Source organism: Hyperolius riggenbachi, chromosome 10 (assembly GCF_040937935.1).
Source record: "Hyperolius riggenbachi isolate aHypRig1 chromosome 10, aHypRig1.pri, whole genome shotgun sequence".
In the NCBI taxonomy this organism is placed as follows: domain Eukaryota; kingdom Metazoa; phylum Chordata; class Amphibia; order Anura; family Hyperoliidae; genus Hyperolius; species Hyperolius riggenbachi.
In genome coordinates, this window is record NC_090655.1 from 39,121,933 (window position 1) to 39,136,223 (window position 14,291).

The 14,291-nt window shown below is 47.1% G+C and overlaps 1 protein-coding gene across 2 annotated transcripts in view; it reads left to right on the forward strand.

The window, feature by feature from the left end:
* The window catches only part of LOC137536361 (heparan sulfate glucosamine 3-O-sulfotransferase 1-like), a 182,192-nt gene that overhangs the window by 21,771 nt on the left and 146,130 nt on the right, over nt 1-14,291 (forward strand). Inside the window, exon 1 of one of the 2 annotated variants that reach the window (XM_068258545.1) lies at nt 8,722-8,806. The exons of the other annotated variant lie outside the window; for it this stretch is intronic. The gene's annotated coding sequence lies outside the window, so the exon portion shown is untranslated. Of the gene's footprint in view, nt 1-8,721; nt 8,807-14,291 lie in introns of those variants that run through there. 2 annotated transcript variants of the gene reach the window in all.

Here is a 14,291-nt window from a genome sequence, read left to right on the forward strand (position 1 = left end):
GCTTCTGCTGACCATTCGCGTTGAATTGTGGAAGTCCAACGTGCACCGCTCTGGCCCTCGTCAGTGGTGGCATGAAATTCCTGCTCCAACTCCAGCTGTTCCTCCTCCTCTTCTTCGTCATAGCTGCTGGGGCCAGCGTTCCCTGAGGCGGATGGCCTGATGTTGGTACCATCACGCTGATCGTTTTCTCCTTCAGATTCCCCCAGTTGCATCATGACAGCTGTTTCCTTGATTTTTAACATCGACCTCTTCAGTAAACACAGCAGTGGTATGGTAATGCTGACTGAAGAGTTGTCACTGCTCACAAGCAACGTGGATTGCTCAAAATTTTGGAGGACTTGGCAGAGGTCCAACATGTTGGCCCAATCGGATCCACAGAAGCTTGGCAGCTGGCCGGATGCGCCTCGGTACTGCGCCGTCATGTACTGGACCACTGCACTCTTCTGCTCGCAAAAGCGGGCTAGCATGTGCAGCGTAGAATTCCAGCGCGTAGGGACATCACACAGCAAGCGATGGTGGGGGAGATTGAAGCGCTCCTGCATCTTGGCGAGTGCCCCCGAAGCAGTACTGGAATTTCTACAATGTTTGGACACTCGACGCACCTTCAACAGCAGATCGGGCACGCCTGGGTATGTCCTCAGGAACCGCTGAACTACTAGGTTCATCACGTGCGCCAGGCAAGGGATGTGTGTCAGCTTAGCCAACCTTAAAGCGCGAATGAGATTACTCCCATTATCACACACAACCATGCCCGGTTTCAGGTCCAGCGGTGCCAGCCACAAATCCGTCTGTTCCTTTATTCCCCTCCAAATTTCCTCCCCTGTGTGCTGCTTATCCCCAAGGCAGATTAGCTTCAGCAACGCTTGCTGACGCATGCCAACAGCTGTGCTGCACTGCTTCCACGATCCTACTGCTGCTGGGTTAGCGTTTCCGGATGAGGTACAGCTTTGAGATGCGTTGGAGGAGAAGGAGTCAGAGAGGTAGGTGCTGCTGTTATCCAGTGGGAGGGACGGCGGTGCAGCTGTTTGTGGCGTGGGCAACACCCGTGCCGTAGCAGGTGAGGAATCGCTGCCAGGCTCCACAAGGTTCACCCAGTGCGCGGTAAGGGAGATGTATCGACCCTGGCCGAACGCACTCGTCCAGGTGTCAGTGGTGAGGTGAACCTTGCAGGCAACGGCATTCTTCAAGCTTCGGGTTATTTTGCTGACCACGTGCTCATGCAACTCAGGCACTGCAGAGCGTGCAAAGTGGTAGCGGCTGGGAACCACGTAACGTGGGATGGCCACTGACATCATGCCCTTGAAGCTGTTTGTCTCCACCAATCGATATGGCAGCATTTCGCAGGCCAGAAGCTTGGCTATGCTGGCTGTTACTGCCACGGCCCGGGGGTCATTTGCTGGCAATTTCCTCTTGCGCTCAAACATCTCCGACACAGACAACTGAACCGTAGCGCTGCACACGGAAGGGCTGTTGGTTGTTGTGTTTGATGAACACTGGGAGACCTCAAGAGCACTACTCCGGAAAGTGACAGTGTCAGCGTCGTCTGATGTTTGTGAATGTTGTGAACCACGCAATGGCTGGGCTACTGCTGCTGCTGAGGCGGGTCTGGTGAACCCAAGGGAGGCAGTGTTGTTTCTGGTACCCTGTCCTGACGCGTTTGCCCAAAGAGTGGGATGTTTGGATAGCATGTGACGGCTCATGCTGGTGGTGGAGAGGTTGTTAATATTTTTCCCCCTGCTCAGGCGGGTCTTGCACACCTTGCAAATCGCCATGGTAACATCCTCAGTGCAGTCTTCAAAGAAAGCCCAGACTTTGGAGCACCTGCCTCCTTGCTGGCGATTTCTGTTTGCTCCTCTTTTGCCTCTCACTTGAACTTCCACGCTTGTGGTGCCTGAAATTGCGCGCCGCCTACCTTGTGGCACAAGGCGAACTCGTGCAGCAGTGTGTTCTTCAACAGACTCATCTGTGCTGCTGCTACGACGGCGATGTTCTCGTTCACAAACAAAATCTGGGTCTCTGTCCACATTGTCCATACCCTCCTCTTCCATCTCCTCAAACTCGTCATATGTCATTGTGGGCCACCGCCGTGGAGTAGAGCTCCCCACAACAACCTCTGCGCAGCACACTCCAACGTCGTCTTCCAGATCTTGTCGGCCGACCTCCTGCAATTGCAACCCCTCCTGCCCAAATTGCTCTGGGATTTGGGTTTCCGAGTCCTCTTCGGACTCGCCTCGTATTTCAGTGCGCGGTACATTTCCCACAGTTAACGGTTGTGAATCCAGGCACAACATTTCTGGCTGTTCCTCCATTGACCTTTGAAAGGTGGAAGTTTGTTGGGCTGGGAATAGCTCCTGCGAATACCCCATTGTGTCCTGAGGTAATTCATCGGACTGGTTATCTGGCAGTTGTGTGCGTGGTGTCGCTGCCGGTTGTGTCAGCTTTGTGCCCACTGGCTCCTTGTAACTGGCTGAGGACTCGGACCTCGTGCGTGATGTGCTGGTGCTGCTTAACCCACTGCTGGACGCTTGAGAGGTCATCCAAGTAATTATCTGGTCCTGTTCTTTTGGATTTGTGAGGGTTGTTGTCCTGGACAACATGGGTGGTATTGAGTGGGTTTTCTTGGGTGCTCCCCTGTGGCCTGTACGTGAACCGTCAGGGGAAACACCTCTTCCCTTGCCCCTCCCTCTTTCACCGGATTTCTTCCTCATTTCACTTATCCTTACAGTACACGCTGACTGGCAGCAGTACAGTGGCAGTACAGAAATGCTATACAGTACCACTATTCCCAGCAGCGACACAGAGCACAATGCTATACAGTGACGGGTGAGCGGTGTACCACTATTCCCAGCAGACACAGAACAGTGAACAGAATGCTATATAGTGTGGCTGAGCGAGCGGTGTACCACTATTCCCAGCAGACACAGAACAGTGAACAGAATGCTATATAGTGTGGCTGAACGAGCGGTGTACTACTGTTCCCAGCAGACACAGAACAGTACACAGAATGCTATATAGTGTGGCTGAACGAGCGGTGTACTACTGTTCCCAGCAGACACAGAACAGTACACAGAATGCTATATAGTGTGGCTGAACGAGCGGTGTACTACTGTTCCCAGCAGACACAGAACAGTGAACAGAATGCTATATAGTGTGGCTGAGCGAGCGGTGTACCACTATTCCCAGCAGACACAGAACAGTGAACAGAATGCTATATAGTGTGGCTGAGCGAGCGGTGTACCACTATTCCCAGCAGACACAGAACAGTAAACAGAATGCTATATAGTGTGGCTGAGCGAGCGGTGTACCACTATTCCCAGCAGACACAGAACAGTGAACAGAATGCTATATAGTGTGGCTGAGCGAGCGGTGTACCACTATTCCCAGCAGACACAGAACAGTGAACAGAATGCTATATAGTGTGGCTGAGCGAGCGGTGTACCACTATTCCCAGCAGACACAGAACAGTGAACAGAATGCTATATAGTGTGGCTGAGCGAGCGGTGTACCACTATTCCCAGCAGACACAGAACAGTGAACAGAATGCTATATAGTGTGGCTGAGCGAGCGGTGTACTACTGTTCCCAGCAGACACAGAACAGTACACAGAATGCTATATAGTGTGGCTGAACGAGCGGTGTACTACTGTTCCCAGCAGACACAGAACAGTACACAGAATGCTATATAGTGTGGCTGAACGAGCGGTGTACCACTATTCCAAGCAGACACAGAACAGTGAACAGAATGCTATATAGTGTGGCTGAGCGAGCGGTGTACCACTATTCCCAGCAGACACAGAGTGGCAGTAAACAGAATGCTATATAGTGTGGCTGAGCGAGGTACACAGAGTGGCAGTAAACAGAATGCTATATAGTGTGGCTGTGCAAGCGGTGTACTACTATTCCCAGCAGACACAGAGTGGCAGTAAACAGAATGCTATATAGTGTGGCTGAGCGAGGTACACAGAGTGGCAGTAAACAGAATGCTGAGCGAGCGGTGTACTACTATTCCCAGCAGCGACACACAATGACTGGGGGGGACCCTGGCTAGCGTGGCTGGAGCGCGAACTACCCTGCCTGCCTACCCAAAGCTAAACCCACAGACAAATGGCGGAGATATGACGTGGTTCGGGTATTTATTTACCCGAACCACGTGACAGTTCGGCCAATCAGAGCGCGTTCGGGTCCGAACCACGTGACCCGTTCGGCCAATCACAGCGCTAGCCGAACGTTCGGGGAACGTTCGGCCATGCGCTCTTAGTTCGGCCATATGGCCGAACGGTTTGGCCGAGCACCGTCAGGTGTTCGGCCGAACTCGAACATCACCCGAACAGGGTGATGTTCTGCAGAACCCGAACAGTGGCGAACACTGTTCGCCCAACACTACATCCAAGATTTAACAAGTGTGGGATGCTGTAAGGGCTTCTTCTGGGACACGATTCCCAGCTAAAAATAATTGACGGCAGGCTTAAAGGGTAAGTACACTTATAAGTGCACCTGTCGGGTTCCAGCTGGGCTGTGTAGGAGCTGTAAAACAATTCAAACCCGTCACTAATTGCAACCTGTCCATGGACATCTGCAGCGTGCGTATGACTGGCCATTATACTGTTACCTATGGGGGGTTATGAGAGACATAGCCAATTCTAACTTCCTTGTCTTTGCCATTATATCCCCTCACTCTCTCTCTCTCTCTCTCTCTCTCTCACACACACGCCTGTAGGGGCCCCCAGTGGCTACAAGAGAAAAAAAAATTCAGATCGACCTTATAGTTTTTGAGAAAATCGATTTTAAAGTTATAAAGGAAAAAAAAATACACATTTAAAAACCTGCCGACTTTAATGGTTAATAGCAAATCCACCTTAGATGCTAGAAACCCTACATTTGCAGGATATGTTAAGGAGATCATTGGGAATAAGCGGAAAAAAACTATTTTTCAAAAAGACCTTATAGTTTTTGAGAAAATCGATTTTAAAGTTTCGAAGTAAAAAAGTATACTTTTAAATGCGGTAAATGTCACTTTTAGTAGCAAACCTAACAGTAGGGTAATTTTACATGCATCAAAAGAAAGAGCAATACATTTCCTGATGGGGTTTCCAGGGGTTCCATACGCAGCCACAGCACTTTGGCCAGGGATCGCTATACAGCTGCAATATGGCTGTATGAAGATCCATGGCATTTTTTTCCTATTTTCCCAATTTTTTTTTAATGTTTAGAGTGCGGGAATTTTTTTTTTTTAAATTATGTGGGGTCCCCCCTCCTGAAACTTTTTAACCCCTTGTTCCCTATGCAGGCTGGGGTAGCCAGAATGTGGAGCTCCGACCGATTGGGGCTTCACACCCTGACTAAACCAGCTGCAAAAGAGGTCCCTTAATGCCGATTTTTGTTCCGGGGTATCTGTTGGAGGGGGCCCCCAGGTTTATTTTGCCCTGGGGCCCCATTCTGGCTTAAACCGGCACTGCATCTAGACACACACACACACATCTAGACACACACACACACACATCTAGACACACACACACACACAAACATCTAGACACACACACACATCTAGACACACACACACACATCTAGACACACACACACACACATCTAGACACACACACACACACACACACACACACACACACACACACACATCTAGACACACACACACACACACACATCTAGACACACACGCACACACACACACACACACACACACACACACACACACACACACACACACACACACACACACACACACACACACTCAGACGCGTATCTTCAAGGGTGCAGGCATGGCTAGTGCCATGGGCGCCACAGCACCCATGGGCGTCACGCCTGCACCCATCTTCTCCTAATGCCGATGTTTCGCCACCTGCCGGACCGCCACTACTGTCTCCCGGCTGCCCGCGGCTGCTGTTCCCGCTGCCTTCCATCAGACAGACCTCTCCAATCAGTTGCGACGTGAGAAAAGGAAACATGGCACGTGCGGAAGTGACGTCATTAGTCACTTCCCACATAAGAAGCGCAGCCGTGTGCGTGCGTACCATGCGGCCTCTCATTACTTCCCCGCTGATGGAGTTTGAATGAAGGCAGCGTGGACAGGACGGGAGACAGCAGTGGCGGGCGGCCTGACCTTCATCATGCTCCCATGTGCAAGTGCAGTTCACAAAGGCTGGAACTGCGCTCGGGCAGAACCCCTTTGGCTATGGGAGCGCAGTAGGGTGGCGTGCGCATCAAGGATCACACAGGGCAGACCTCAGGGGGCTGGAGTAAGCACCATGTAAGTAAATATACTGAGGTTTTCTTCTGCTTAGATTTCCTTTAAAAGGGACATACAGTACATATGGCAGCCTCTATATTCCTCTCACTTCAGATCAGGCATGCTCAAATCCAACCCGGGAGACATCCGGATAGTTGCTATCCTGATATCTCCTAGGAATGCTGGGGGGGTCAATCTTACCTGAATGCCGTCTTCATCGGGTCCGTACGCGTCGCCTCCCACCCATGCGTTCCAAGCGCCGCATTTGCCGGTCATTTGCCAGGAAATAAATAGGACGGCCTCCATATCCCTCTCCCTTCCTTTCTCCTAAAATAACACAACGTGGCAATAGAAATGCACTTCAATATTACTAAGATTATGTATTCTGCCAAATATCTCAAGCACCACAGAAGTTTTTTTCAGACTATGAAGATATGGTAAATTATGTGATATCTGTAAACCGTATACACTCACATATAAGCCGACCCGCGTATAAGCCGAGGTACCCACTTTTCTCTCAGAAACCAGAAAAAAGTGATGGACTCACATAAGCCCCCTCCCTAGTATAGCCCCCTCCACGGTAGCCAGATGTGCCCCTAGTACAAGTCATCCCCCCTCCCCATAGCCAGATGTGCCCAAAGGATGACCAAGCTGTGTCTCAAGACGCCACTAGATGGCATCATAGATATGAGACACAGTGATTGCCACACAGGAAGAACTCCCAATCATTGCACCGCTGACACGTTGCTTGCATACTCTGCTCCTCAAGCCAAGTATTGAGCAGTGCACTCTGCACACCATATTGCAGGGGATGGGGGGGGGGGGCACTGACACAACAGAGAGCCAGCTGGCAAGAGCAGGATCACTAGTACAAGATCCTTAAGCTCCTCTGCCAGTAATGAAACCCGCTCCATCATCCATTCTGCTCCACTGACTCGCATATAAACCGGTACCCCCGGGAAGGTGGTGACTTTTCAGAAATTTTTTTTGCGCTGAAAAATTAGGCTTATAGGCGAGTATATAAGGTGTATATATATACCAAGACACACATAATTCCAGTGTGCATGCAAATTGCACGAGGCTTAGAATTTAGAACATCAAATTCAGAAGAAATGCATTTGATTGGCCCATATCTGAGCTTCATACAATTTGCATGAAATTAGCATGCAGACCACCATTTTATGCCTGTTATTGACCTTCTCTATTAGTGATATGCTTAATGAACATGAAAGATTTTAATATAAAGCGGGTTAAGGTACCTGATTTTGTTTGATATAGTCCCCTTCACAGCAGCACTGAAGGGGTGGAGAAAGGGCTGTGTTGTTAGCCAATCAGACTGTACCACACAGAGTAGAATGATGAAGCCCATCTGCATTGTCCTATCAGCACGCTGTCTGTTTCTGCCCAATCAGGGAGTGGAGAAAGGGTAGGACACAGAACCGGTTGTATGGTTCATTTTGTGTGGCTTGACTAAGTGAGCCCAGGGCAGGATTTACCATAAGGCACTGCAGACTCTTGCCTACAACCGCCTTATGTAGGAGAGGTGGCTCCCCTCCCCAAATGTCTATCTACCTATTGGGGGGGGGGGGGGGCTACTCAATTACTGGGGTGAGGACACATCTGGCTGCCTATACTGGGGGGGGCATCTACTACCTAGATTAATGGGGTTACCAAATACTGGGGGGAAAAATCTGGCTACCTAGTCAGGGGAGGAGGGATACCTACCTAATATGTGGGTGTGGCTTGAGTTAAGGGGTGGAGTTTAGGGCAGCAGAACACCTATGCCTTTAAGCTTCTGTGCTATAAATCCATCTCTGAGTGAGCCACAAGATTGGCTTTAGCTCTCTGCTTGACATTCAGAGGTTGATTTCTTTGGACACACTGTTTGTTTCAAAAATCCTTTTCTGATCTATGCACTGCCTCCTCCTTTTTTCCTTATTTTTCTCTTTTTTTGTTTTATTCAGCAGTTTGACTTGAGTTGCCCTTTAGAAGGTAATACATTTTCTTCTCTATAAACTCTGCGGCTTTTGGTGCACGTTTCCAAGGCCCGCCGTAATCCTATGTATTATTTAAGATGATGAGCCGGATCTCTGCGCGTTTTTTTTTATTCCACGGGTGAGATGTCTCTTCTGAGCGAGATCAATGCTAAAAAGTCCCAGAACTGCGGAGATTCTATTGTATTGTTCTGTATTCCGGGCTGCATATTGAACAGTTGTCAGAAAAACCCGCTCAGGCAACGTAACACGTTTAATTTTCTCCGAAGTTTACATAACCTTTTGTACTACCAGCAACCTGTGTTTTGCGTTATGTGTTTTGTTATTCATTTATTTCTCCCTTTAGATGTTTTACTTTCTAGAAACGTAGCGCTGGGAAGGGGGGGAGGGGGAGGAGAGGGGCCTGTGTGCCGAGCGCGGCCTCTTGTGCTCTTCTAGGGCATTTAGAAGTTCAGTATTTGACATGTGCACTCGAGAATGAAGAAGGAGAAAGCCTTATTATTTTCATCCTCTGCTGAATTCTCACGCTATCTCTTGCATTCTACATCTACGGTGAAACCTAGAAGGCAATGGTAAAGGAGGCCAAACATCTGCTTTATGTAGCCAGCTAAGTAAACTTAAAGGAGCATTCTTGCTTTTGTATTTGGCATAAAAACATTTAATTTTAAAGCGGATCCGAGATGAAAAACTAACTATAACAAGTAACTTGTCTATATATCTTATCTAAAGTTTAGATAGTTTACACAGCAAATCTGGCTGCAAGCAGCTTCAACAGTTTATGATGATTAATTCATGTGATACAATGAGGGCAGCCATGTTCTGTTTGTCACATTACACACAGGCAAGCTGATCTGTATCTCCAGCCCTCAGCCTGTGAAAACTTCACTCCCCTCTCCTCCGCCTCTGAAATCTCTGGCTAGCAATCTCCTCCTCCTCCTGCCCAGACTGAGCTCCCATAAGCCCTTGCTACATGGGTCTGAGTGCCTTGGCAGTTTGGAGAAGCTGTGGGCGAGGCTTGTTTAGTTTATAGGGAATTAGAGTATTAAAACAAAACAAAAAAGTATTTGGCTTGAGGAATGCCCTATAAACCATATGTAAGGAACGAAATTATGAAATGAATAAAAGTTCATCTCGGATCCACTTTAAAGAAACTTCCGCTCTTGTTGGAAATAAGGAAAAAAACTACACACTCCAGTTCAGAGTTATGTGTTTTGGGGATTTTTGCAAACAATATTTCTGCTTTTTTTAAGGTAGGGCCAGTGCACACTAAAAAAACTCTAGCGTAATTGCAAACGTTTTGCAATTTTTGGAGTGATTTTCCTAGGCGATTCTGGGCGTGTGCCTAGCGATTTTATAATCATGCCTATCGATTTTTGGAGCATTTTGGTGTAGTGTTTGTTTGTTTTTTGTTACACTACAGCTGTAACTGAACAGCTTCTGTAACAAAAACGCTTGGAAAATCACTCTGATCCAGAGCTTTTCGGAGCGATTTTCCACTTTCCTATACTTAACATTGAGGCTGAATCGCCTTAGAAATCATCAAAAATGCAGCAGGACCCGAGTTTGCGTTTGGGAACAAAAAGCTAATTGCTGTGGTGGGATCCAACCCCTTCAAATACGCTAGCCAAGCACTTTTCAAAGTGCTTGGATTCTCAGAAGCGCTCTTGGTGTGCACCAGGGCTTAGTTTGATAAGCACAGCCAGGGCTGTTTCTGGGCACAGACTGTCCAGGCAAAGGTTTGGCGCACCTTCCGGTGTATAGGACATATTACTACACCCTTTGTCATAAGGAAATACATTTTCAGGCAGTCTGCAGTGCACAGCCCAGTATATTCAAGATTTTGCAGTGCCACTGTGATGTGTTGCTGCTTTCCAGTGTCCCCTGCAGTGTAATTCTTGGCTGTTGCCACCACACTCATCCTTTCTTCTCTCTACTTGATAGGGAGTGCATGTGGGCAAGAGGGGGGGTGTAAACATTTTTATTTTAATTTTGCAATGTTAAAAGTAAAACACCCGTGACAGTAAAACACCTGTGACATTGTCAGTAATCTAATGGGTGCCTCCCACAGTCCAAAGGCTGTCATTTATTTGGGAGGTGGCATCACAGGTAGACCCATCTTGCCCTTGCATAGAGTTTATAAGGAGGCTGACTTCTGAGAATGATTGTAATATATGTTCTTATCCCAGAGGGTGCAGTATTATGCCCTGTAGGCCAGAGGGTATACCAGGCCTTTTCCTAGTCTAGATGGTCTGTGCCTAGAAACAGCCTTGGCTGTGATTGTCATCCCTATCAGAAAAAAAATATTAAAGCTGAATTGTTGGTTGGAAAAATCCTAAAAACATTAAGTCCTGAACTGGCATTGGGTTGTTGGCAGTGAGGAGCTAGTGGCTTGTGATCTGTCGCAGCAGGTTCTGCTTAACGTTTGATGCATTTTACTAGATAATGCATTTAAACAAGAAGAGGTAGCAGGGGCTTTGGGTCTATTTATCCTCAGTGCAGGGTGAAGCCAAAAAAACAGCTCACCCTGCTTCTGCACAAATTTTGGGCCCTTGCTGATTACCGTATATACTCGTGTATAAGCTGACCGGAGTATAAGCCGCCCCCCCCTCCCCCAACTGTTACCTTAAAAAACTGGAAAAAAATTATTGACTCACGTATAAGCCGGGGGTAGGAAATGTAGGAAATGCAACAACTACTGTATACTGGTGAGTTTTTAATAGTCAAAATAAATAACAGAAGGTTAAGCATAGGATGGATCATCGTGTGCCAGCCAGCTGTGGTTTACTGTCATGTGGGTGGTATCCATCATTCCCCCATCAGAGGCAAAGCAACTTGTATAGCGGAGGACTGACCACAGCCCGCTCATCTGCATGCACAACTTTAACCACATCAGTGGTTCACTCAGGGGGGTTGCACGTTGGTAGTAACTCGTGTATTAGCAGAGACCCCCACTTTTGGGTCAATTTTTTGGGCCCCAAAACTAGGCTTATACATGAGTATATAAAGTACTATTTATCCTCCATGCTGTAGCAACATCAGGGGGACACATAATTCGGACACCAAATTGCCGACAGCCAAGTTACTTTTTTTTTACTACATTAATTTGTCCAAATGGAACTCAGGATTCCCAAATCAGACATGCAGCACTGGCAGTGAAACAATTGGCCCATCGCTGGTGCTGAAATCAGCTGGTTCGAGGGCTTTAACTATCACCTGTCAATGTTAGTCTATGATTATTTTTTTAATGTGACAAATGAGAATAATTATGTTTCCTCGTGGTCACAGAACCAGTACACTGTTTAGTGTACAGGTTGGTGCCGTATTTTAATTTTTCTGCTTGTATGATGGGCTCCTGAAGTAAATTTGACATCCTCTAGAGAAATCTTCATTTTCTGAATGCGTCAGGGAGCCAGTCAGGGAGGATGCACAGTGAAAAGAATGTATGGACCGAAGATTTGTTTGAAACCAATCTTTGGACTGATCCCGTACAGGGATTACGAGTCACCACTTTGGCTCACATATCCACTATTTCAGCCTGAGAGATCAGCAGACAGAAGGAAAGCTTGCTTGAAATGTATGCACCATGCTTATCCTGAAAGGGGCTTTGTTTCTGCATGAAATTTCAGCTTCCCATTTTATGGAGCTACAACTGATGCATAGCTATAGTGTAAATTGTGTCAACCTACAGCCTTGGACACTTATGTGCACTAGGTGATTATAAAATTGGGGTTATGGTGGGTCCCGGAAAATTTCAGGACATTTGAGCTGTGGAAAGGTGGACATCCCCCACTCCCTGCCGCACCCAGCTTGTGTACCATTGCACAAGTTGAAGTATGGTGCTGACGTCATTGCTCCTGGAGAGCTGGATGGATGTCAGAGTGGCTCCAGAAGAGGTGTTGGATGGTTACGTCAGTGGAAGCGGGGACATCCAGTCTCAAGGATGGTAGAACAGGGATTTAGGGAAGGAAGGAAGAAGGAGGAGACTCTTACCAGCAGCACAGATGCAGTGTGGTTCAGATGGCAAAACCACGTTTCTGTCGGACTTCCTGCTTTGCGAACCCGCGAAGGCTAACCTGTAGGCTCACTGCTCAGCCAGCCAACCCCATCAGGCAAGCATTTCACCGCATCAGGTTCGATCAGCTATCCCCACCATGCCGAGTTTTAGAACGCTAGAAGCCAGCAGAGATGAGGGAAAATGCCAGTATTCTTTTCTCATTAATTTTCTCAAAAATAATGTTAAATTCGATTCTCGAGCGAAAATCCCATCGGAAATAAGTTTTGTTATTTTTTTGGCAGTTTTTGCATTTTCCACAAGTTTTTTAGAGGTTTTTTTGCATGTACACCGTCAAATTTTTCCCTGTAAAAATATTGCTTTTTCCGCAACTATTTTCTCAAAAACGTTCTTGAAACTGAAAATAGTATTTTCGATGCAAAAATGACTGATTGAAATTTGCAAGCAACACTGGAAGGTCTCATAGCTTTTTTTCCCCCTCCCTCCTGAACTAAAAATAATTACTGAAGTCTGATGTGTTCGCTGTGGTTTTATTTTATTCAATTTTTTTATTTTCAGTTTCTATTTAACATTTAATTTATGCTTAACCATTTAATTTACACTTCAGCATAATTATTGCCTGGGTGAGCGCTACACTTAATTGTATACTGGAACTATCATCCTGTTTAATGTGCCACGTAGTCTCGCTTGTAATGAGAGTCAGGATTTATTTTTTTATTTTTTTTATTTTACTCTTATGAAAAGAAGTCCTAACCGTATTTCCATTATTGTACATGGAAGATGAAGTGTAATACTCTGAGGAATATCTGAGCTGCTTCCATAATGAAGCAGATTCCTTTAATCAAGAGAAAACCAATGGGGATACAAGAACAGCCAACATGGCTTTTTTTGCCTTCAGGGAGGCATTCAAATGAATGCCGTCAGCCGCAAATAGTGCCGGAGAGGGTTTTTTTTCTTTTTTTGTGCAAAAATTTCTATAGGTTGTCATCTGCTATAATTCACCTTGCTTTGTTGCCAGATCATCCATCCAGGCACAATGCAAGCATAAGGGATGAAAGTAACATCAACAGACTGCTTTTAAAGCTTGTGTCTGTAGGGCGTTTCTTTGTTCTTTTTTAGTTTTTTGTCTTTTCTTTTTTCCTTTAGTCCCCTTTGGCAGTTTGATATTTTACAGCTGTGCAGCAAAACAATCTCCTTTGATTTATTAACAGTTTTTGTTGTCGTTAATAAGTGCTCTTGATCTATCTGTTATACCCAATAGAAATATTGTTAATTACTCTTCATTTCTTAATGTAAACATACACAGGGCACCGACTTAAAGGAAGTATGAGGCTAAAAAAATAAATGTAGTTTCACTTATTTGAGGCTTCTTCCAGCCCCTAGCAGTCATTTGGGTCCCTCACCGCAGCTCAGGTCCTCCCCAGCCTCTAAGGATCGCCGACCAGTGACCACCAGTGGATCAGTGTCTTCTGCGCATGCGTGCACCCACGTGCAGATGTGCCCACATCATCAGGAGCATGCTGTGCTTGCGCAGTACTACAGTGCAGATACAGTACGCTCCCAGTGATGTTGGGTGTGTTCTTGTGTGGGCCGAACGTCTCAATGGAAGGTATAGGAAAACACAAAACGCTCACAAAATCGCTTTGTGCAGCGATTGCGTTGGCGTTTTTAAAGGTACCCTGACCTCAAAAAATAAAGGAAATTGGTACTTACCTGGGACTTTCTGCAGCCCACGGTAGGTCGGGAGGTCCCCCGGCGTGGTCCTGGCTCCTGTCCCGGTTCCTCCGCCGCATACCGCTCCGCTGACACCCGGGTGTCCGGCTCTTACTTCCTGAATCGGGACGCACTTTGTGATGACGTCGGCCGCTGCGCGTCATCACGGCGGCCGGCGTGACAGTACTGCGCATGCGCGGTTAAATCGAAGCATGGCTTGGGAGATTATACTGGTAGGATTCCAGTAGGGCAGAGTTTGGTCCTCCAGTCCAAGGACTTTATACGTTCCCTGATCTTGTAGCATTGAAAGGCCAAGGCTTTGAACATCTGAC